Source organism: Marmota flaviventris, chromosome 7 (assembly GCF_047511675.1).
Source record: "Marmota flaviventris isolate mMarFla1 chromosome 7, mMarFla1.hap1, whole genome shotgun sequence".
In the NCBI taxonomy this organism is placed as follows: Eukaryota; Metazoa; Chordata; class Mammalia; order Rodentia; family Sciuridae; genus Marmota; species Marmota flaviventris.
In genome coordinates, this window is record NC_092504.1 from 129,328,340 (window position 1) to 129,353,235 (window position 24,896).

General features: G+C 41.0%; 1 pseudogene; it reads left to right on the top strand.

Moving 5' to 3' along the window:
- The first annotated feature begins 251 nt into the window (after window positions 1-251).
- LOC114085405 (small ribosomal subunit protein eS24 pseudogene) lies at window positions 252-4,719 on the top strand (annotated as a pseudogene).
- Window positions 4,720-24,896: the final 20,177 nt, after the last annotated feature.

Sequence of the window (24,896 nt, forward strand, 5' to 3'; positions counted from 1 at the left end):
AAATAAAAAAAAAAAAGAAAACAAAACCATCTCTTTTATTTGAAGTCACATTCTACATAACACCCTGACTGTGTGTTTGATTGCATCAGTCTTACACACTGATAAAAAGAACCACAGAATGACTTTTTTTTTTAAAGTTATCTTTCCTCCATCATTGCCACTTATAACAAAGAGCTTCCAACAGATAGGGCACAGGAGTATTAAAAGGTGGGGCTTTTCCCTCCCTGGCTGCCTGATGATCCGCGGCCATCATGAATGGCTCAGTAACTACACAGACCAGGAAGTTCATGACAAACCAGTCCCTTCAGAGGATATAAATAAATGGCTATCGATATTCTTCACCCTGGGAAGGCAGCAGTACCCTATGAGAGAAATTCAGGAAAAACTAGCCCAAATGTGCAAGAGTCTACTGAATGTTATCTTTGTAATTTGATTCAGAGCCTATTTCAGGGTGGCAAGGTGATGGGCACTGGTATGATTTACCATTCCCTGGATCCTGCAAAGGAAAATGAACTCAAACATAGATTTGTAAGACTTGGCCTGTGTGAGAAGAAGACCACCACGAGAGGACAGTGAAGAGAAGGCCCGAACAGAACGCAGAAAGTCAGGGGCACCGCAGCGGGTACTGCCAAGCCCAGCGCTGGAGCCGGTCAAGAAGCAGGGTCAAGATTCTTCAGTGACTTTACCTGTAGAGATGTTGTGACCTTTTCACAGGAGAACTAATAAACTGTAAACTGTAAAAACCTGAGAGACAGAGAGAAGGAGCGAGGGAGAGGAACAGAGGGAGGGAGATAGAGATAGAGATAGAGATAGAGAAAAATATCTATCTATATCTATATCTATATCTATATCTATATCTATATCTATATCTATATCTATCTATCTATATCTATATATATCTATATATATATAATATCTATATCTATATCTATATCTAGAGAGAGAGAGAGAGAGAGAGAGAGAGAGAGAGAGAGAAGTATTAAAAGGGGTCAAAAATTCCAAGCAAACTTTTTCTCCTCTTTCACTGGGTTCCTCTTTATTTGCAGCCTGTGCTCCGTAGGTTACCTGGGACATATTTTATTTAAGAAAGCTGGGAAGTCTGACGGTTTGGCTGCTCTTTTCATTTCCCAGGATTCTGGAGCCAAATGCGTCATGTCCCATCTCAATATTTTCTACGTTCACCTTGTGGGTGAACATTTCTCCACAGGCCACCGGACGGCAGCGATGTGGTGTCTCTTCCCCTTCAGAGCAGATGGACGGGCTTTTTGTTAAGAATGACTATGAGCTGCCTTCAATCAGGGCGTCCTTTGATAATGATCAACCACACGAACTCCTGGGAGCTTGAATTGTCACTCTTCCTACGTGTGCGTTGGTCCCTGCTCTCCTTAGCAGCCTGTGTGTTACATTTTCTGCCTTCTGAGTTTTTGAGGAGAAACATTTTGCCAAATATGATATCACTGTGTCGTGGGCATTTTCCTCCCTGCTACTTCTGATAGATAGCTGTTTCCTTTCTGTTCATTGCCTCACCTCACATTTCAGTTTTCTTATTTTTAGGTAGAGCAGAATTCTACTTGTTGGTACCAATTTCTCAATTGGTCAGGAATGGCTGGGTTCTATTGCAGTAAAAAGCAACCATAAAAATCTCAGTGGCTTAAGTGACAAAAGGGTTATTTCTTACTCCTTTTACACATTCACTGTGCGATGAGCATTCTGCCAGGTCATCCTCACTCAGAAGTCCAGGCCAATGAAGTTCCATATGTACTCCATATATGCTTTTTATTTCCTTAGTTCAAGAACAAGGGTACAAGACAGTTGCCCAGGCTGGTGTCTCAGTTACCGATTGCTGTGTAACAAACATGTTTAAAATAGAGTGCTGATGCAAACAGCCGTTTATTTGTTCGTAAATTTTTTGGTAACTTGGGTTGGACTTGGCTTGGCTGTTCTGCTGTTCTGGCCATTGCTGTAGCTGCGGTCAGTTGGAGGGTTGGTGGGGACTGGCTGGGCTTGCTGACCTCACTCACACACTGGCTGGGCTCACCTGAGATTTCTGGGATGGTGGGTTGTTCTCAATATCTGGTCACTTGTCTTTGAGGAGTCAGGCCTGGCCTTGTGTACATGGCCAGGCAAGAGTGAGTGGCAAAGGGCTTCTTGAGGACGAAGCAAATCACAGGGCTACTGAAATCAAAAGGAGGCGAAACCGACCCCATCTCTGGATGGGAGAGGCTGAAGAGAATTTATGGCCATTTTTAACCCACCATGGCAGGAAAATGGGATTGTGGTAAATCACTTAGTTGCTCTTAAATCTTTGGATGTGACAATTGTCATTTCTACTTGCATTTCCTAAACCCAGGTCAGTCGGTGGGCTCCTTACCTCCTGCTAAGAAATCAGAGAAGTTGAAAGTATTTGGAAGATGGAAATAATAATGCTAATTCAAATTGCCCGATCTTTGAGTATAAAATCTCTGTTGTCCGGAATCAATGGCTTTCCTGAGATGGTTTTCAATATATTGCTTATGGAGTAGTAGTAACCAGATTCAAGAGTGAAATTTTATTTAGGATGTTTGCCAGAACTTCCTTGCTGCTGTTTTGTACATGACCCAAGTCTTCCCTCAGGTTTAATTAATGTGTACATCTGCATGGATTGTAGTCATGGCTGCATATTTGTCATTAATTGTGTTTTGAGTGCAGAATTAGTATGTCAGACTTTGGACATTATTCTTAAGGTTTTCTCTTGTTTATCACATAGTGATGAGATATCAACACATCTTTTTATTTCCTTAGTTCAAGAACAAGGATACAATCAATCAAGAACATGAAGAGAGAGCCTTCAGAATGAGAAAAAATATTTGCCACCTGCACCTCAGGGCATTAATTTCCAGGATACACAAAGAAGTAAAAAACTTAACATCAAAAACAAAACAAAACAAAACAAAAAACCACAAACAAACAAAAAACAAAACAAAAAACAGCCCAATCAATAAATGGGGAAAGGAACTGAACAGACACTTCTCAAAAAAGAAATATAAATGCTCAACAAATATATGAAAAAAATGTTCAATACCTCTAGCAACTAGAGAAATGCAAATTAAAACTACATTGAGATTTTATGAATGGCAATTATCAAAAATACAAGCAACAATAAATGTTGATGAGGATGTGGGGGCAAATGCGCACTCATACATTGCTGGTGGGACTGCAAATTGGTGGAACCACTAGGGAAAGCAGTATGGAAATTCCTCAGAAAACTAGGAATGGAACCATTGTTTGATCCAGTTATCCCACTCCTTGATGTGTGCCCAAAGGACTTAAAATCAGCATACTAAAGTGATGCAGCCATATCAGTGTTTATAGCAGTTCCATTCACAATAGCTAACTATGGAATCAATGTAGGTGCTCTTCAACAGATGAATGGATAAAGAAAATATTGGTATATTTTTCACTCATAAAAAAAGAATGACTTTATGACATTTGCCAGTAAATGGCTAGATCTGGAGTCTATCAGGATAAGTGGAAAACCAATCTCAAAAAACCAAAGGTCAAATGTTCTCTCTGAAATGCAGATGCTAACGCATAACAAGGGGGGGAGGAATAGAAGTTCACTGGATTAGAAAAAGAGGTATGAAGGGAAGGGAGGTGGGATAGGAAAAGGAAAGGCAATGAAATGAATTGGACCTAACTTTCCTATGAACATATGAAGACACCACAGTGAATCTCACCATTGTGTACATCCACAACACACTCATTTAAAAAATAAAAAATAACTTCGGGTGAACAGCAGAAAGATCAAAGGAGGGAAGGGAGCAGGGGTGGGGAGAGGGAAGGGGAAGGAGAGGTTTTGGGGTCAGAATTAGAGTAAGATATATTCCATGCTCGTTTAATTATGTCAAAATAGATTCTACTATTATGTAAAACTACAAAGAACCAGCAAAAAAAAAAAAAAAGATTAAGGATACAATTAATATGTACATGAAGATGATTAAACAGAAGAAGTCATACGCACAATTGGAATCTCAGTCACAAATTTAAGTTTAATGCACTAGTCATATTTTGATAGGGACTTTGAAGAGATGGCAACAATGTGCAATCCCCATTTTTCGTTTGGGTCAGAGATGATTCCTGTTTATGGAATCAAAGGCTGGACAGATGGACAGAGTAGGTCCAGTTCCTAATTGTTTTCTTGATGAGGCTAAATAAGCCCTGTCAGATAGTTCTATATAACTCGGTATATATAAAATTTTAAAAAAAATTTCACAAGTACAACTTCAGGTGCAGTGAGTGAGTCCTACAGTCTTCTGAGAAGTCCTCTGACAGGGGACCCAGGGAAATCTGAATGCCCCTGCAGTCATGAGTAAAAGCAAGGTCTTGGGGAGCAGTGCACGTGGCTCAGGACCTCACGTTGCTGTTTCTTGGCAGGGTGTCCTGAGTGCCTGCACCCAGGAGGGCTGCTTCTCCACATCTCCCTTGCAGTGAGTGTGGCTAGGACACTGCATTCTGGCTAGTGGAATGAGCACAGGCAGTAGTGTGTGCCTCGGCCATGCCTGGGCCAGAAATGTACCCTCCCTGTGTGATCTTCTCTCCCTTCTCCCCCCAGCTGGCGGCACTTGGAAGAGGATCCAGGAGGCAGAGGAGCCTGGGTCCTTGAATGACATTGCACAGTTACAGTCCACCCACCTGCCCAGCCCCTGCTGCGTCTTCCTTTGGCTGATCCAGGAAGCCTGACTTTGTCACACCACGGAGATCTGGAGTTCATCTTAAGAGCAGCAAGTGTTACTCTGTCACACATATGACATTAGGCAAGGCACATAGTCCTTCTCAAGTTCTTTTTCCTCTTCTATAAACAGGAGCAGCAAATTCTCACTTCATGGGATTTTCCCAAGAATTAAAAGACAATGGGTTTGTAAGTGCTTAACAGAATGCCTTGCATGTAGTAGACACTCAATAAATAGAGTCATCATTATTAGCAGGATTATAAATTGGAAGGCTGTCATGTTTCCCTTCTGAATATGGAGCAAACTGCTTTAAAAAAATTTGCCTAATGGGCTGTGAGATCAATTATGGTAAATATCTTGGGAAGACTGAAGAGCAATTAACCATCTATCATACGAGGTTGGATACTTTAAGCTAAGGGGAAAAAATAAATAGAAGAATGCCCCCATCTTATTTATGTCTTTAGAACAGAGCAGATAAGGCATTGGAAACCCAGAGCTCCTAAATTCTCCCTGTGACTGGACACTGCCTCGCACCATGAGACCTAAGCGCTGATGCCTGTCAAACTCTCGCTTGACCAGGTGCTGTTGAGATGCTTCACAAGTATTAAAAAATCCTGAATCCCCACAGGATTCGTAGACAGTAGGTGCACTACTTTAGGTGCACTTACCTCCAGTTGACAGGTGAGAGATTGAGGCACAGAATGTATGATCTGTCCAAGGCTCCCTTAGCTAGCAAATGGTAGAGACAGAGTCTGAACCAGGCCACCAGGCTCCAGGATGGACACTTACCAGCTGTACCACACACTCTCGTGTCCCTGTGCAGAGCAGGTGCTCCACAGACGTTTGTTTAATGAATGATCTCGCTTGACATATTTTCAGACGCCTGTATCACCCTTGTGGGAATTGGAACCTCCCGGGTAGCAATCAGATTTTTGACTCTTTAAGATATTAAAATATGATGAAAGGCGGTGGGGGAGAGGGGTCAAAGAGCCATGTTGGATCTGTGGGATGCTAACATTAACATGCGCTCAAGCCGAGTTTGCAAGATGGGCAGAGCCTCTGCAGGGTGGCCTGTAGATATTTGACCTCCATGCAGGCCGTAGGCAAGTCTGACAAGATGCCAAAGAGAAAAAAGCATTGATGCCATCTTCAGCCCTTCCAGAAGCTTCTGACTGGGCTAGGTGTGCTCTCCACACCAGCTACTAATGTGCCTCGTCCAGCACTGGTCTCTGGTTATGAGGAAAAGAAATGTTACTTGAAATCGGAAGCACAATTTACACTCTACATTCCTCAAATCACTTTCAAGGCTTATCTGCTTTTCCAGCAATTTTATGATAGATATCACTGCTTTTTTTGTGTTACAAGCTGCCCACAATTTGTGATTTTTTTTTTTTTACAAGAGATCATAAGGTGATTGACAGGACAGCTGCCACTATCTATTTCCAAAGGTGTTCACACATATATCTAAATATAGATCTATATGAGGAGAGGAAATAGACCAAGCTGACCTATGATTCTTTTCGTCCTAAAATTTTCCCATGTCTGTGTCATAACTCGGATCTTAAATCTTATTTGGCAAGTCACAGAATGTGCTAGTTGATCGAAGAGATTAAAAAATGGACTTTTTTTTGCCTTCTGAATTTCAATGAAAGAAGAGTATTTGTCTTCAGTATTGATCTATTCCATCGAGTAGTCTTGTGATGATTACTACTTTCCTATATTTATAGAGAATCAGCACTCCATAAATGTCAAAAGGCACTTTGCTTTACATAAGTGTCAGTGTTCTAACATCTCTCAAAGTTAGCAATTATCACGAGAACCACGTGTGGAAGGTGGAAAATAAATAATCACCAAGGGAAGTGACTTTTTTTTCCTGATAGAATTGGGAAATAAGGAAAAGCTCTTCATTATCTGTCTTATTTTGAGGGAATGTCCTTGACCATAGAGTCACGGCAATATGTGAACTTTCTGATCTCCTTTTCTAGTTGACTCTCTGCAACAAAGGTCCTCTCTCATGGGGCTTAAATAGCAAGGGGGCTAGAAAAAGAAATCTCTTGCAATGTGGGATGCTCATATTGGCCAGAGGAAAGTTACATTTGATCATAAGAATCAGACAGGGCAACCTTTGGGGTTCTATGTAATTATTGCATTAAGGGTTCTATATACTATCGTGACAATGTAAGTGAATATTTCAAACAATTTATAAAACTGGGGTGGAAGGTTTCTAAATAACACTTGCAAGCTGTCGTGACCATTTAACCTCCAGCTGAATTGACCAGCTCTTTCATGTCCTGTAGACATAATCTGTGCCTACAGGGTTTTTCTTGGTCCCCAATAAGGCCACTTTGAAAAGTTGTCATAGCAACACTGGCCGCAGATAATAAAGCAGGGTGAGGAGGTGGCCTCCACTGGCCTCTGGGCTTTGTTAGTTCATGCTGTTGTGGGCTGAAATGGCTTGTTCAGAGATAACAGTTCATTGCAGCAAAAATACTCTAAGCTGGAGACCCCTAGAAAAGCCATAGCTTGTTCTCAAAATGAACTGCCCATGTAAACCTGCCCCATTGTCCTGTGTACCCCACTGTCTGTACTATTCAGTGGGGCCCACGTTCAATCTCTTGGCATAGAGATTGCCGTTCTCCACTGAGTTATTCCTGATCACGTGCTAAGTTGGTCCCTGTCATGTCTTCTCCATGGCTTTGCATAGAGCAGGCAGATTTTTGGCACCGTGTGGGAGCCCCACATGGCTTTCTTTGTTCCGTCTGCTGGCAAAGTTTGAGATGTCCTGGGTGTTTTTCAGCAGACTGCTGTCACCTATGCATGGTTGTTATACATGATATGGCTCCTGCTTTTAATGATTGGGTTAAATGATCTTATTCTTACAGTTTAGAGCCGTCGTTTGCAAAGCCATGTGTATTTCAGGACACTTCAGTGGAATGATGAATCCCATCTGTCTTGCTGGCACAGGTTTGTGCTTCAAGTTTTCTGAGTTATGGGTCCTGGGCTGTCACATTTATGGTGATTGACTTATCATGTCTTCTTAATGGATGAAAGAAATTCTGCTTTCAATTTTTGTCCTTGTTTGATTTTCAGGGACTGGTGTCTGGTATTTTCAAAAATCTTGAGGATTTTTTTTTTTCAAGTTGCTTGTCACCTGGTTCCTCAGCCTTAGTTGTCACCTGCCTCTGTCTCACCCACACTTTTTATGGATTCTCACATTGACCCTATAGGAACATGATAGGCACCTCATAAATTTTGATTATGTTGAATTTTGGGAGGACAGAGAGAAAGCGCAATTGGAAAGAATCCTATTTTAATGGACTGTCTTTATGCGGAAATCTTTCAAGGGGTTGTGGCCTTATGTCAGGAAGTAGAATAGAGCTGAATTTGTCCTGCTGATAACTGGCCATTCCCTGTTTGAAACCAAGAGCAGATGCCCAGGCTGCAGGCGGAGTGTGTGGAGCGACACAATTTCACAAGCTGCTCTGATAATTAAGAATATTCATATATTGGAAAAATGTCTGGAATGGCTGCGGCAAGTTACAAAATAGAAGAGAGAGATTTCTGCTCCGGCATAAGCTATTTCTCTGCTTGGGTATTTCCATCAGATTTATTGCCATGATTATCTTAAATACTCTTATGGAGAGGGAACAAAGAAGGTATTTTGCCTTTCATCCCAATAACTCTGGTGATGTGTGGTCCCTGATTTGGATCGGCTGAGGGAGTGCCATGTGAGGGAGCAATGTGATAATAAATGAGGAGGCAGAGAAGATAAACTGCCCTGTCCGGCCCACTCAGCTCCATCCTTTAAACACAGATTGACTCGGGGACATGAAAGGATTGCCAAGCAGTTAACCTGCACAACGGCAGCAGGATCCAGCCGAGGAGCTGTCCTTTGATGACAGCATCTCAGTGCCTCCTTAATTATATCCCCGAGGATTCGCATATCTTAACAACCAGGATGGCCACTGTGCTGTGGCCACGTGGAAAAGAAGGGAGCAGGATCAGAAACGGGCAGATTGAATTATGCGGGGACTGCGGTCCTCAGAACTCTAACAAAAGGTGGAGAGGTGATCTGAGCACAATAGGAAGTCAACCACAAGGCATCTTGGGATGGTTTCAGGTCCCCCGCTTTCCCTCTACACCTGCAAAGTCCCGTGTCACTACGGAATTGAATTTGCATAATTGAAACTTCTTGGATAAAAGGTTCACATTTCCACTTTCCCAAGGGGGGTAAAAATCACAAAGAAAGACTCCATGCGTTTGTCCACAGTTCCGACTAGTAGCTCTAAATGGCAAAGTTGAGTGCACATTTGTGGTCCAGAATGAGCGTAGGATGGCTTCATGGAACTTCTGTCTTTTAAAGGATACTGCATGGTGGAGAAGCGGTCAGCCCAGCTTATTTTGCTCCAAACTGACCTATGTTCAGATCCTATTTGCACCAATTATTACCTTTGTGGAAACTGGCAGATCTCTTTGATTCTCAGTTCTTTTATCTCTAAAGTAGAAATAATACTCTCATTTGTGTACTAATTTTCAGAGATATGCAGATTAAGAGAGATAATACATGTGATCTCCTTAGAAGACCCTCCATGAAGATCCTGTTCCCACCCTTCCACCTTCTCTTGCAGAAAAACATAATTCAATTCATGTCCTGATGCTGTGGCTGACACTGTCCCATGGAAAAGGGTAGCAATCCTTTTCTGAGCTGTTTGCTTTTTATGAGCACTAAAGAAATAAAGAAGAAAATTAAAGGTCTGTGACCAGTACAGTAGATATTTCCCAAGATGGAGGGAACTGGACCAAGAATTGTCTGTGTCTTTAAAAATTAGCACTGATTTAGGAGGATGATTGCTGGCCTCTTCAACACACATGCGCTGAAATCACCTCATTTGCTGTTGCGTTATATTTGAAAAGACACTCAGCTTCTGATGACAAATCTTTGATTGATAAATATTTTATTAATGACATATCTTAGATCTATTCCCATTCCCCTCAATATTTGGATTTTTTTCCCTAAAACTGAATAACACTGTAGCTGCATGACTAAAGGTGGTGGGCAACTACATTTCTCCCCTCGATCACCCTGGGTTCTTTTAGGGGTTAAATTCATTATATTGTTTCTCCTCTTGTTCAGGAAATTTCTAGTTTATTTTGTCTTGAAGGGTTTCTAGAATCACAGATTTTTCTTTATCTCCATATTTTCTCCCTTACCTCTTAAATTTCTTTGCTCAACAAATATTTATTCATATGTCAAAAAAAAAAAAAAAACAAATAAAACAAAATAAAAAAACCCCTAAAAACAAACAAAAAAACAAAGTCCAGAAAAGACTTTACTAAATAAAACTACCATTTGTAGCATTTGAGTTGTTCCCCTAGGTACTAAGGCATTAGTCATCATGCAACATTGTTTCAACTCATTCTAATATGTCAGAAAAGCACAAAATGCTACACCAGGAAAATTCGCCAAAAATGGGTGTTTTTATTCATTTTATACATTGAAGATCTTAAAAACCTGACAGATCACTCAAGTAGCAACATTTAATTATATTCTCCTATATGAAGTATGAACGTATTTCTTTTTATTCCCTCTTTTTTCTTCCTTTCTTTCTTTCTTGTTGATATCATCTCATAAAAGGAGGAAAATATACTGTCACAGTGTATGATTTTCCAAGGTTTACTGCAATGCTTGCTCCCAATATTTTTTTTGGCCCATATTATTCACTTCTGATAGCTATATCTCATATTTAGATAGAGTCACAAACAGGTAAAAAATATATGGCAGCCCACCTTATTTTCAAGCCATTCTCTTTTCCAAGGTGCCTATAATCTTTGCTTCATTATTTAGCACACACTCAGTGAACATTTATGATGTCCCACGCACTGGGCTATTGCTAGAAATACAGAGGTGAACAGAGAGACCTATGGATGAAAGGTCATAGGTATAAAGCAAGGGTCTTCTATGTGCAGTGTGGTTTACACTCCAGGTGTTTGACAGAGTACACGGGGCTTCTTCTGGAGAGTACAGATTGGGAATTCCACTGGTTAAGTAGATTCTTGTTTGTGGTTCCCTAAAATAGCAATCACAAGGAAGAAAATCTTATTTCTTGAAGTTCTAGCATGGATTAGCAAAGGGATTATTTTATTCATTTAAACTTAAAAAAATTGTTTAAAATCATAAATTCTCATTTTGATGAGCTTTCCTAACTTGGTAGAGAAACTGACCATGTTGGCTGACAGGTACTCAATACAACCTAGAAAAATGCCTTGAGAACTCCCCTCCACTCTGTGCAGAGATGGGTGTGTTGGTTGGAATAGTTGTCTAACAGGCATTTTTAATAAATGATAAAAATAACCTTTTCGATATTTAAATCATTTTGCTGCCAAGGGCATTTAATCAGGCCCATTGCCAAATGCTAATTAATGATACAAGTGGAGGATTTTATTTAAATTTGTTATACTAATATGTTGAAATATAAATAGAAGCTGCCAATTGAGAGGAACTTACTTGTCAAAGGGCGAAATGTAAAGGTGACGGAACAGACACCAAACTTTAAAACAATAGACCCGCAGTGGTACAGAAGGTATTGAAATAGAAACCTTGCCAGGAAGATAGTTTATTTGTAAGTCTTTTTACAAGATTTTAAAGAATCAAGCAACTGGAAACTATATAAAAGAATGAGGATTATTTTAGGCTAACACATGAAACAAGATGAATTCAACTCAGTTATGAGGGAGGTAACTGTTAAATGCGTGCTATGTGACATATCTCTTTGCTTAAGCCTTCAGCTGTGAGTTGCTTAATGACTGGGATATGCTCTGATAAATACATCATTAGGTGGTTCGTTGTTGTGTGATCATCTTAGAGTGTACTTACACACACTACGTAGTATAGTTCAATTCCTCAATTCGGCCTTTTGACGTATGAGGCTGATACTAGGGTAACTCATGTTTTATAGAAAACTTATTTTCATAAGTAGAAAAGGAACACTCTAAAATAATGATATAAGTATAATATAATTAATACATAAACCAGTACTATAGTCATTTATTATTATCAAGTATGATAATCCATCCTAACCTCATAGGACCACTGCGAGTTAACATGACATTATGTGGCCACATGACTGCATTTGCTAAGCCCAGTGTCTGTCTTTTATTGGTGATGGTCCTGACTGTGTTTCCCAGTACCAGCTGTGGATAACATTGTGCTTTAGGTCCTGCTGATCTGCAAAGAAAGTGGATCATAGGGATGTGGGATTTTCTATGGTTAATGGCTAACAAGATTAATTACATGCTTGGTGGAGCAAAGAGGTAGGGCCAGATCCGGAGATGTCTGGGATATATATGGAACATGTTTTCCACTGGGAATCCTGATGATTTGGCTTCTTGCCACTCATGCTCCTGGCACGTTTGATGGCTTTCTGGTGAGCTGAAATCAGTGGGATAGCTGACGGCAGAAGATGCATCTAAAGGTAAGACGGGTGTGTAGGCGGAAGGCACACACGCTTATTCTTACCAGATGCGAGCAAAAAGTGGGAAGGTCATTTTTTTTCTCCCTGCATTAGTGAGGATATTGGATCCATAGACCTCTAAACTGTCGTCCAGCAGTGAGACACTTAATTTAATGACACGAATAACGCCGGGTAAAGAAATAAGTACTTTGGGTCAGGAGTCGTTTATGGTGATTGGTTTGATGGCCCCACTTCATGAGGTGGAGTGAGCAGGAACAGGAACCTGTCAGTGGATGAGATTTAACCTGCTCTATCCTGGTTGCTTTGAGATGGCCCCATTCAGTGTCTTTCTTTGTGCTAATTTCCCTTCCTAGAGTGAGGCTCCTCCAGTCCATGTCTCCCTTTATATTCATCCATCATATTCTCTCTTCATTGCAAGCAACCTTGGAGTACTCCATCTAATTGATGATTCACGGTGCTGAAGAACGACACTGAATAAATTTAAAACCCACTGGATAAATGGCACTCATTGCCTTGAATCATGTGATACTTGCGATATGTCTTGTTTGGTAATTGCTTGTATACCTATCTCTTCCAAAGAGATTTCGCATGCAGGGCAGGCAGGAACGATAGCTTTGCATTGCCTATTTTGCCTGGTGCTTCGCTTGGGGAAGTTAGACAGCAAATACTTGCTGACAGGTAAGTAGACACAGTGGGTGGAACTCAAAAAGATAGCGTCATCAATAAGATGGTGACCATGGTGTGTATTCCATGAAGACAAGTGGCCCTGTTCTTCCTCCTCACTGTGCTCTACTGCTAGAGAGAGACCTTGCTGCATCTCATTAAGTGAGACATTAGCTTTTTACCACATCCAAATGGTATAAACATCTGGGTGTGCTCAAGATAGACACACTTAAATCTGCATTACCCAACCACTACAAAATGTCTGGTAAGGCTTTTTAGTGCCTTTTTTTTTTCCCTTGCAGAAGATCTCAGTCAATATTTGGATTCTTGTAAATGCTGGGAGGTGTAACTCTCTTGGGAATTGTATTTTTAATTGCTCTTTTCAAGACCCGACACCTCCCCGCTGGAAACTTAAGGATGAAACGGACCTCACAGACATCTTTCCTTTACAGAGGAGGAAAGTGAGGGTCAGAGTGCTCAAGGTCACTCAGCCTGTTGGACGAGCAAGCCCAGTTTCTGCTTTCTTGCTACCAGCCATCTGAATACGATATAATGTAGAGGTGGCTGCACTATTTGGCCATCAGTTAGAGACCAAACTCTAAATTTCTATACGTTTAAAAAAATATACTCTATATCTATCATCTTGAGCTATTTTGATCTTCATATATCAAGGCTTCTGAGCCTCTGTCAACTAGCCTATTTCACAGATGAGGAGACTGTATGATATATAAGTTCAAGTAGTTTGCTTGAGGTGGCGAAGCCCGTATAGAAATGATAGTTACCACCATTTGAACTTATGTTTTGACATTTAGTTCTGGCAAAGAAAAAGCATTTATTTTTCTCTGCTCTTGCTTGGCTGGTTTCCCCTGGGACCGGGAACAGGCATTTATAATGAAAATTGTTACTGTGAACACTCACCTGCCTGTGGATGCAAAGCAAGGCATGGTGACATCAATAACCCAAAGTTCCTGCTCTGACCCTGGCTGCCCTGCAGGGCATTGAGCTTTCCTGCAAAGGCTGCTTCAGGTGTGTGGGGTTTCCAAGTGACACCGGCATGTGCCGACAACTGAATTCTCATCTTTAGAAATTAAGCGGCACTGGACTCTGTTCCTTGCTTTCTACGGTGACCTCTTGACTCCCAGCCCTCAAATCCATTTGAGAGGGTCTTTCTGTTGACATTTATAGTAGTGGAAGCTGTGAGGCCACTGACTTTTACCAAGTTCCAACTCTTGATTCTTTCAATGATGCCCAGCTTTGGATTTCTGAGCAGTAATGGATTCCACACAGAAATACAGAATGGTTCTTTCCTCATTTCTTTCTTTCTTTTTTTGGGGGGTGGGGTACTGGGGATTGAACTCAGGGGCACTTGACTATTGAGCCACATCCCCAGCCCTATTTTGTATTTTATTTAGACACAGGGTCTCACTGAGTTGCTTAGGGCCTCACTGCTGCTGAGGCTGGCTTTGACCTTGCGATCCTCTTGCCTCAGCCTCCCAAGCCGCTGGGATTACAGGCGTGTGCCACTACGCCTGGCTTCTCTCCTCATTTCTTTGCCTCGCTTTGTTAGTTGGCTTTCAAAACATTATGATTTGGGAATACAGTCTCAAAAAGCCTCTTCCCATTCTGGTCCTCATTCCTCCCTGTCTTGGGATGCAATTTGAACTTGAGTGGCAGGGCAGGGATGGATATCATTATACCCTTGTGCCTGAGTTGGTTTGGCTGCTATAACAAAGTGTCACAGACTGAGTGGCTTAAACAACAATTTATTTATCACCATTCTGGAGGCAGGAAGTGCGAGTTCAATGTAGCAGCATGGTGAGGGCTCTCTGTAGGTTGCAGATTGCTGTCTTCTCTGGCCTCTTCTTATAAGGGAACTAACTCTGTTCATGAGGAGTCCGTTCTCACCCATCCTTACTTCCTAATGGCCTTGCCTTCTAATATTATCACACCAGGGTCTAGTATTTTGACAGAGGATTTTGGAGTAGACAAAAACTTTCACTCCATAATGTCTATGTCCCTCCTGCTTTCCTAAATTCCTCTCATGTTTTTCTAAGACGAAGAATTAACATCCCTTACTCTCCTTCAGTGAAACACCAATAGAACTTTATCAACTCATGCAAACAGCTGACAGAAGGGTCACGGGTCCTGATCCTCAGCTGAGTGGACTACACGTGAAGGTGAAATACCTGGCTTCATCTCTTTTCACATCCCTACACTGAACTACACATTTTGATGTACTTTATCATATTCAATTCTTGACATTTTGAAAGCTAATACTATTACTCCAAATTTAGAGATGAGAGGACGAAATCTCACAGACATTAAGAAAACCGCCCAAGGTTAAGGAACTTCCTCAAGTCGTGCAGTCCTGGGTAGAAAGCCCTGGATTCCAGCCCAGGCCTGGCTGACTTCTCAGCTGAGGCTCTTGCATTGGAGACCCCTGTCCCTATGATGCGTGGCAGCCCATGACCTGCTGCTTCAATATCCGTGCACTTGTCAGGTGCTGTGCCTACTGTTCAAGCCAATGTGACAGACAGACGGCAATAGAATGCATGAGAAATACACAACACCAGAGCCTATGAGATGAATCCTTTTGTCCCCTAGGTCAGTGCATAAGACTCATATAAAGTGCCTGTCAAAAAAGCAAATTCCTGGGCCCTGTCCCACTGATTTTCATCACCCCAGGCCCAGGTGATTCATACCACTGGTGGCCATGGGACACCCTGGTGTAAAGGATGACTGTGGGCTGGGAAGCAGAGCAGATCCATCCATGTAAATGGGAATGGGTAGGCACACTATACTTGACCAGTTTTTCTTGATCTCTGTCCTCTGGGGCAAAGGTTGCACAGATTATTAGCATCTGTGTTCAAGAGTGTGCTTGCATTTCCTGAGGCTCTTGATCATCTCCTCAGAAAAGTCATCTAGGAAAAAACCAAAGAGACCCTGGTGCCTTCACAGATCTACTGATCTGGGGACTTGGAGCCCTGGAACCTGCATTTCTTACAGATTCCTAGCTGAGTGTTATGCACAACCAACACTAGATATAAAGCCAAACACACAATACAACAACAAGCCAGAAATTGATTCAGAAATAATAGTTGTTTCTATCCTGCTTCTAAAATTAGTTTGTTCGAATGGTAAATACAATTTTAAAAAGTGACCACAAGTCATCTCTGGGCATTTTTCAATTATGTTTGTCAGCCAGGATGTGCCTACCTGCTCAAATCAATACAGCAGAGAGGATGGTAATGATAATATGAGCCATACACAAAATCAGAACATACTGGATTAATCCCTCCCCCTGAGGTCTGTGAAGTATACATTTCCTAGTTGTTTTTCCCTGTAGACTTTCAAAAGAGAGAGTGGGGCCTGAGGTCCTGGGAGATTGCAGTTGATTGAAACCGTAAAAACATTGGAGCATAAGGGCTAGAATTAATTAGCATCTTTAAAACAGCAGCACTAGGCCCTTGAATTTTTGTAACATATGAATGGTAACTGTTGATTTCTCAACCCAAAGCAGAACATCTGTTCTTTTGCAGAGAGTCTAGCAAAGATTGAAATGCAGAGTCAGGTGGGGGTAGAGTCATTAGGAAGCACGGTTCCTATCAGAGCTGTCCATTTGGATTTATTTTAGATAGCACTCAAAGTAATTGCCTTCTCAAGAATTTTTAGGTATCTGACACAGACACTGTACATTGTGTGGGATTTTATTGGACCCCAATGCTCGGTAAAGCTATTCCAATCAGAAATGCATATGAGAAGTCTCCATGGAGTGTAACAGACTCTATTCAGAATTAATTTTAAATTAAACACAATTTACTAATTCCCATCAAGTCATTGTCTTTGTTGTCTTGCCTGCCTGACTCTTTGGGAGATGAAAACCCATGAGTGAAGAAAGGAAAGGCTGAAGACGGAGGAAAGGCAAGACAAGGAGTGAGAACAGGTTGGATTATTTCTTAGGAAGTCACTGACTATATATCTAAGGAACAGGAAGACATGGGCGAAATTAAAGCAAACAAAACAAACAAAAAACAGGACTGTCTCTAAACACAACCACCAGGTAGAGATCTTCATCTGATGCATACTCAAACATCAAGTGTCATGATTTTTATTATCTATTCATTTTCATTTTAACTCAAGGAGACCAAGAGACACTGGATACTATTCAATGATTTTTGGGAAGTTATTTAAATTTTCTATGTAAAGAGAGTTTATGGAAAATAAAGATGATAATCCATCCCTTGTGGGATTCTTGTAAGGATGAAAATGAAATAATCCATGCATGGGCCTAGCCAAGTGCCTGACATAAAAGGTATCTAAAACACTGATGGCGTCTCTTTCTCCTCTCTGTCTGCTGAGTGCCGTACAGCTGATATGTCCATGTTCAGTCTGATAGAACTGGATGCCTTAGTTACTGCTTCACTAAATTCATTGGACAGTGAATGGGTGACTACATTCATTTTCTGATGGATGCTCTACAAACAAACATGGTCTCTCTTTATAAGCCTAGGTGGGTGGGGATCAGTCCAGTGGAGAGTAAGAAAAAAGGATGCTCGAAGAGCCCATTCATTTTCCCTTTTACAAAGCTGGCTAGTTATGTCTTTTTTTTTCCCCATTGTAATAAAAATAAAAGCCAAAATATTGTCCACTTTGCTTCGTTTTCTGCCAGACATTCAGACGACTGAAATGCCTTTTCCGGGTTGCTCAGTTGGAGCAGGTTCAGGAGAGGGAGAAGGGCCTGGGAAGCAGGTGTTCAGACAGGCATAGGTTCTGCTCCTGGTGTCTTGGGAGGCCTCGGTTTTCCCTTCTAGCCCCGATAGGTTGATGGTCTTTGAAAACATTAAAAATGCTTTCCTGCCAGGTTCGGTGGTGTATGCCTGTAATCCCAGTGGCTTGGGAGGCTGAGGCAGGAGGATAGGGAGTTTAAAGCCAGCCTCAGGAAAAAGCGAGGCACTAAGCAACTCAATGAGATCCTGTCTCTAAACAAAACACAAAATAGGGCTGGGGATGTGGCTCAGTGGTTGAGTGCCCCTGAGTTCAATACCCGGTACCCCCCAAATGCATTCCCACTACAACTACAGAGTTTATTATAAGCTATAAAGAAACTATTGAAAGTGAAATGCAAGGAGATCAACAAACAGATTTAGATCATTATAGTCATTAGGAACTTGGCTCCTTCCAATTTATACTTTAATGGTTCGATTTCTAGAGTTAGGTGGCTTGATAGCGAGTGATTAACACTGTTGTGGGTACATAGCTAGCATCTCTGACTTTGCTAATGGGCTTCCAAAAATTATGCCTTTTATAAATTAAATTAATTCAGCCTGATGATTTGATGTCTAGAGCCTCCTTTAGCGGCGGGCACTGTTTCTGTGGCAGGGAGAGCTTGCTGGAGTCCAGCTTTTCCACAGCAATTGTTAGCTCCATTTCCTGTGTTTAGTTAGTTTGTCCAGATGGTTAGAAATTGGAATTCCTATCTACCAGCATGAGACCAGATGAAATCTAAAAGTAAAAATTAAATAACATCTTACATCTTCAGCTTTCATAGTAGATTCTTAAAATATTTTCCAAGCATGTCTCCTTTCTTTTCAAATCTCAGGTAAGAAAGGGCTTTCTCTTTATAAAACAAATCCATACTATAAGTCAGTTGTAGATTTCAGTCTCTTTCTGTCTTATTTCCCTTTCGTAAGGGCGAAATAGAGGCACAAGGACACTATAAGCAACGGTCACTTAAGATTAAATGACAGAAATGAACTGAATGCAGGATGAGGAATTGACGCTCATGGTTCCTATTGAAAATAGACTGAATTTACCTCCACAGGGTTGTGGAAATGATCAAATCTGAGCCTGTACAGGCACTCTGTTACTTTTTGTCATTTAAAATATATATATATATATATATATATATATATATATATATATATATATATATATTTGATTTTTTTAAATTTTTGAACACAATGTTAGTGCTATATTCATTACAGCATTACTAGCAACCAGGGGTTTTCTACAGTGGTTTTAGTTTACTTAAGCTTCAGAGAGCCAAGATTTTGGTGATGCCTATGCTGGTTACTAGTGATGCTATAATGAATACAGCACTAACATTGTGTTCAAAAATTTTAAAAAATAAAAACAATAAAATATATAAATATAAATAAATATATTTTTTTAAATTTTTTTTTTAAATGACAAAAAGTGACAAAGTGCCTTTACAGGCTCAGATGACCTGGCAATACCAAGCATCCCTTTTCTTGGTTTCTTCTCCTATGCCACCTTGCATGAGGTATATTTTTCTCTCTTGGTCAATCTTTTTTTTTCTCTCTCTCTTTTCTTTTTCTTACCTTCTTTCTTTCTTTTTTTTAAGTCAGTGCCAGAAGAATGACACACAGGTGTCACAAGTGAATTTTTTTTCTTCTTGGAGCCTCAAAAGGAAATTTCAGGCAGATTTCGTTAGGAAATGGTATTCATTGCTGAACTGCAAATTAGATTGCAAGTGCTTTGGGCATTCTTAGTAAATTATATAGCTAAAACCTAGAGCTATACTAAACCCTTGGAATTTAATTTGACTGCTGGCGGCCATCAATGGTTAAAAGATTTTAGAAAATCTCAACGCTAATGCTTGAATGTGCTGGTAGGAGATGTTGTAGAAAAGACAGGTGGCTCAGGAAGCCAAATAAAACACTGGCCTTTTATAGACTATTCAACAACTAATACAATAAAAATGAATATACTGCATAATATCACAAGTAGTGCTAATGTAATCAAGGCACACACAGACTTCCTGGGTGCAAGTTCATTTTGCACCTTCTGAGTTATTACCGGCACAATTTTCCTCTCTACTCTGCAGTCTTCATCCTCGGGAGCCTTATCTCTCCCTGTATTGCAAGCCCGTGTCCTTTTGCATGCTAATGCAATATTCTGTTCTAACCTGACGATTACAGATTGCCAAGTGTCTCCCGCTCTCTTTCTTGCCTAATGCAATTCCAGCGAGCAGGAAACCCAACGTTTGTCTTAAACAGGCCTAAGCATTTTTCATATGAAATTCAATTAAACTATTTCCTAGTCTAAGTGTCTGTTCAGTTTCTTACCTTTCAGCAGGAATGAAGTTTTCCTTCCTGTGAAAATACTTAAAAGCAAGCAATTGAGGAAGCAGGGGGAGAGGGAGCCAGTGGGGGCGGGAGGGGGCGAACCATGCTGTTTGGCAGAGGCAGCTAATTGTTTCAGCCTTTGTTTTTCTGTTCCCCTTGAAGATGAGCTGTATTTTAATTACCGCATGAAAGATTTGTCTTGATTAGAAGGCTAGGAGGTGTCAGTGCTTCTGAGAGAGATGAAAATGCACAGAGAAAGGGAAGGAGGCAGGGGAAGTGGATGTGTTCTGGAAACTTCTAGGCTTCTGCTACCCTCCCTGTCCTCCAGCCACGACTCGCCCCACTTCTGTTCAGGCTTTGTTCTGGGCACAAAAGGAGTCTTGGGATGTGGATGACACCATGATCTGAAATAGAATCCTTTTTGCTTGGGATGATGAATGTATGGGTGAAAACTTTGCTGAATGGTGCCTTGAAAGAAATTAGGGGAGAGCTCTCTGTCTTAATGCCATGAAGAGTAACTACCAGGCACTGCTGCTCGGGCTTTCTGCCTTACTTCCTGAGACTAAAGAAGATGGCAGAGTTTGAAGCCAAGTCTAGTTACTGGGAAGGTGATGTGGATACAAATATACATAAGGCTCAAATTCTGCCCTCACAATCCACATAGTTGGTGGGGGGACAAAGAAATGGGTGGGACGTGGTGGCACATGTCTGTAATCCCAGTGGCTTGGGAGGCTGAGGTAAGAGGATGGTGAGTGCAAAGCCAGCCTCAGCAAAAGCGAGGTGCTAAGCAACTCAGTGAGACCCTGTCTCTTAATAAAATACAAAATAGGGCTGGGAATGTGGCTCAGTGGTCGAGTGCCCCTGAGTTCAATCCCCAGTCCCCCTCCCCAAAAATAGAAAGAAATGGGTACTTCACCCAACATGTGAAGGTGTTCCTACAGCACAGAGGATGGCGTGTTAGTCAGCTTTGTATCACTGCGCCCAAAATACAAGAACCTTTAGAGGAGAAAAGTTTGTTCTGGTTAATGGTTTCAGAGGTTCAGTTCACAGTGGGCCAACTCCATTGCTCTGGGTCCAGGGTAAGGCAGAACATCATGGTGGAAGGGTGTGGTGGAGGAAGGCCACTCAGCTTATGGCATCCAGGAAGGAGAGAGAGAGAGAGGAAGGCAGAGAAGCTGAACCCTTCCAGGGCCACCCCCAGTGGCCCACCTTTTCCAGCCATGCCCTACGTGCCTACAGTTACTACTCAGTCAGTCCATTCAAACTAGGATGGACTGATTAGGTGACAACATTCAGAATCCAGTCATTTCACCTCCGAACATCCCCACATCAACCAAGGAATTTTTGGGACACATCTAATATTCTAAGCCATAAGAGATGGGATGCCCAAGGTGGCCAGCTGGGGCGTGACTTGGTAAGGTTTCACGGAGAAGTTCATCCTTGTGCAGTCTTGAGGGATGAGTGATGGGGGAAAGTGTCACTGTGTTACTAGGATAAGGACTGGAAGCTATTCACAAAATCTGGCAATTAGGTGGTCACTGGTAACATTCATGGAAGAAGAGGAAGGTCACAGGGGGGTAGAAGCCAGGTTTCCAGCTCGCAGGAGTGAAAGGCCAGCAAAGAAACACTCTGGGATTCTCTTTTAAGACGTTTACTTGGGGTGGAAGGGAGCAAGATAGTTTCCTAATTAGAGTGTTTCGGTCCAGACTTGCATGTAAAGCAAAATGCAAAGCTGGCATCCAGGTAGCTCAAGTCCCAAAGTATTGTTATTAAAGAAAAACCAGACTCTGTTTGGTTTGCACTTTTCAAAGAGCTCACGCAATCAAGTGAAATCACAAGACCATGCTCAATTCCCAGCTCCTCTTTGCCTCTGTGGCATTTCCTTTAAAAGGGGAATATTCCTCACCGGGAATCTATGAATTATCTTCCCTTTACCCAGGATACTTTTTGAATTTTTTAAAAGAGCGGAGATAAAGGGTCTACTTTAGTTTAATACATTAGTTTAAAATAAGTGTGTGCAACCTAAGTGAGTGAGTTTCCATCACAGCTGGAGAAGCTGTAGGCATGGAACCTGAGGGAATATTCAGGTGTGTGTATTGCTCTTATTTTTAGACTCACATAACAGGTTTGATTCATTCATTTTTTTTCTAAAGATAATAATCTCCAACTTCTTTACAAGTCGGAGACCCACAAATACCATTCAGTTTGTTTTCATTTTAATAACCTGCATAACATTTTTCAATGAAATTATTTTGTAAACATTGGCTGCGTTAAGGGCATAAACCTAGCTCTCCATCTCTGCCCTCCTTCTCATGTGGCTGAGAAAAAACAATCAGAAGTCAATTTTTGGAACAAGGCAGAAGAGGTACATATGGGGACTTGGACATCTCTCCGTGCGAGAGAGAGTCAGCCCTTCCATGGGCACTGGGTTCCGGTTGGTTATGGGGTAATTTGATGTAGACCCTTTGGAGTTAAGGTTTTTGATGTGTGGGACAAGTTAAAATGAGGTAGGACCATGAGGAAAATGTTAAACTCAAAGTAAAAACAGGATATTGCGAATTTTGGGGAAAAAAATTGCATCATACAATAGCATCTTTTTTTTTTTTTTTTTTTTTTAATCATGGAAAGCCTAATTTCCCCTCTCATTACCACTAATTTGCAATTACAGTGACGGATTATTGAGCGCCTAGTGAATACATGGTCTATATATGGCAGCTTCATTCCCATTTCAGTGGATGATCTTTTTTTTTTTTTTTTAATCCAACTTCTTGAATGTTTTATTTTTGGAAGAAAAAAACAGGACATTTTGAAGTCTTAAAGGATCAATAAAAGTTGAAGTTTAATTTGATGAGATGGGCAAATACTTTAAGTTTGGTTGGATTGTTTCTAGGTAGGAACTATACATTTATCATTTACAATAAAATTTGGGAAAGTTTACCCTCTGGAAATGAATGTCAGAAATCCGAGAACACTGTAGTAGTGTCCAGGTCCTTCCTGGTGCCTGATGTGGGAAGGTACCTGGAAGTCAATCTCAGGCTTGACTGAAATTCCCACACACGGCAGGACAAGGCCACATCCTCCAGACTCTAGGGGAGATGCCCAGTTATTTAAAGCAAGGAAGCCCGAGTCGGAAAGCAAATATTTGGGCTAAGAAAGATTTACACTGTCACTTTCTCCCTACTATGAAGCTTCTAGTGTTGTAGGGACAGATGAGGCAGGGCACTGAAGATAGCAGGAAACAGTTTTATTTGGCTGCAGCCAGGTTCAGAGGACACAGCTTTTGCTGTAATCAATAAATCCCCTGAACCCCGAGTTCAGGTAAGTTTCAGAGTTTTATACCCAGCATGTAAGGGGAGGGGCTCAGAAGTTCACAGTCTGCAGAAGTTCACATAAAAGCAGCTTTTCCTTTCCCTGTTCTGGGCAAGTTAACCCTCCAAGGACAACACCTGAGAAGGGGGAGAGCTTCTTCTCCCCTTTCCTTCCTCCCCCTGCCAGCTGTTACCATGGAGCCCAATTGGTAACTTCTCTTACCTTAGAAATGTAGGCATCTCTGTGAAGCCCCAGCTCAAGGCCAGAGGCCTTGTTTACACATTTTTACAAACTACTATACTGGATACATGTTTGTGAGAAACTAGTAAGGGGTGTCCAGCACCTGGAGTGCTGATTTCTTCCCAGCCAGTGGCCAAGTAAAACAGGGCAACACGAAAATTGGAAGTTTATCTGCATTGAACTCTTTTGTAGAGACTCTTTTGCTGACAGTCCTAAAATTAGCCATGGTGAGGATTTCTGGAGAAGCCCAGTTAAGACTTTTCTGTGGAGAAAGGGGGTGCCACTTCATTAGAGTTTAGACAATTCACTGAGGATGCATGTCAGGTTTGCCTTTTAACTTGGTGATAATGACTTACAATATTCACAATATAGGGAGTATTAAATTGGTCAAAACCAGAAAAGCATAAATTACCTTCTTTCAGGATATCTAGTATTTTCTTAATTTGGGGGAAAACAGGGAGTTTTCCTGTGAGGGAAACATTAATGGTCTAGAAACTAGGTAAAGAAAGTCTTGTCACTTCTCAAAAGGACAGACCAAAAGTTTTTGTTGAAAAGTCAAGGAGAGGCAATTTAAGTTTCTTAGTCAAACAACAGATTTTGATCTGTTATCTAGTGCAGTAGAAGATATTTAAAGCTATGCCATGCATCTGATATTAGAATCTGCTCTCTGAGCCTGACTTATTACTGGCTGTTATTCAATAAAGCATAGAGGAGTTTTTGTATAATTTATCTTATTTGTATTTATTGTGGGGGCCAAAAGGCTTATAAACCATGGACTTAAATTTACAGTGATTTCACTAAAGATAGAGGCTTGAAAGAATCTTCAAAAGTTAATGCAGTTAACATCCCTGTCGGTCAATTTATGATATTCCTTCAAAGAAAAGCAGTTTTAGAGAAACGATATTTCTCATAAGGTTTGAAAAGACCTGTCTTAACTTTCTTAATTTCAATTTTAAAATGAGATACGTGGACATATGGAGCATCAGAGGCATCTCTTCAATCAAGTCATGGGCATTGCTAGGGTTGATGTGTGTGTGTAAATACTCAGGGATGCAGAACTTCTATAGCTTATGCTGACTCAGGAAAGGTCACAGAAGGATACTTGTGCCTCCCAAGTTTCCAAAACTTAATAATTTTAGGCTAATTGAATTTTAGAGTAATTGCGTATTGACAAAATAGATTGATCTTAAGAATGCAGAATTGTGATTAGTGTAAATACACATACGTAGACATTTTATTTTGATTGTTTAGTAGAATAGAATGATCAGGAGAATGGGTTGTCTAGTTCATGTGTATAATAGAGTTCTGCTGGAGCCCACTGGGGTTGATGTTAGTTGTGCTCAGAAGTGAAATTAACTCTAGTAAATATGTTGCTAAGTAAATGAATTCATTTAGGCGGTGAATATATTTAGGCT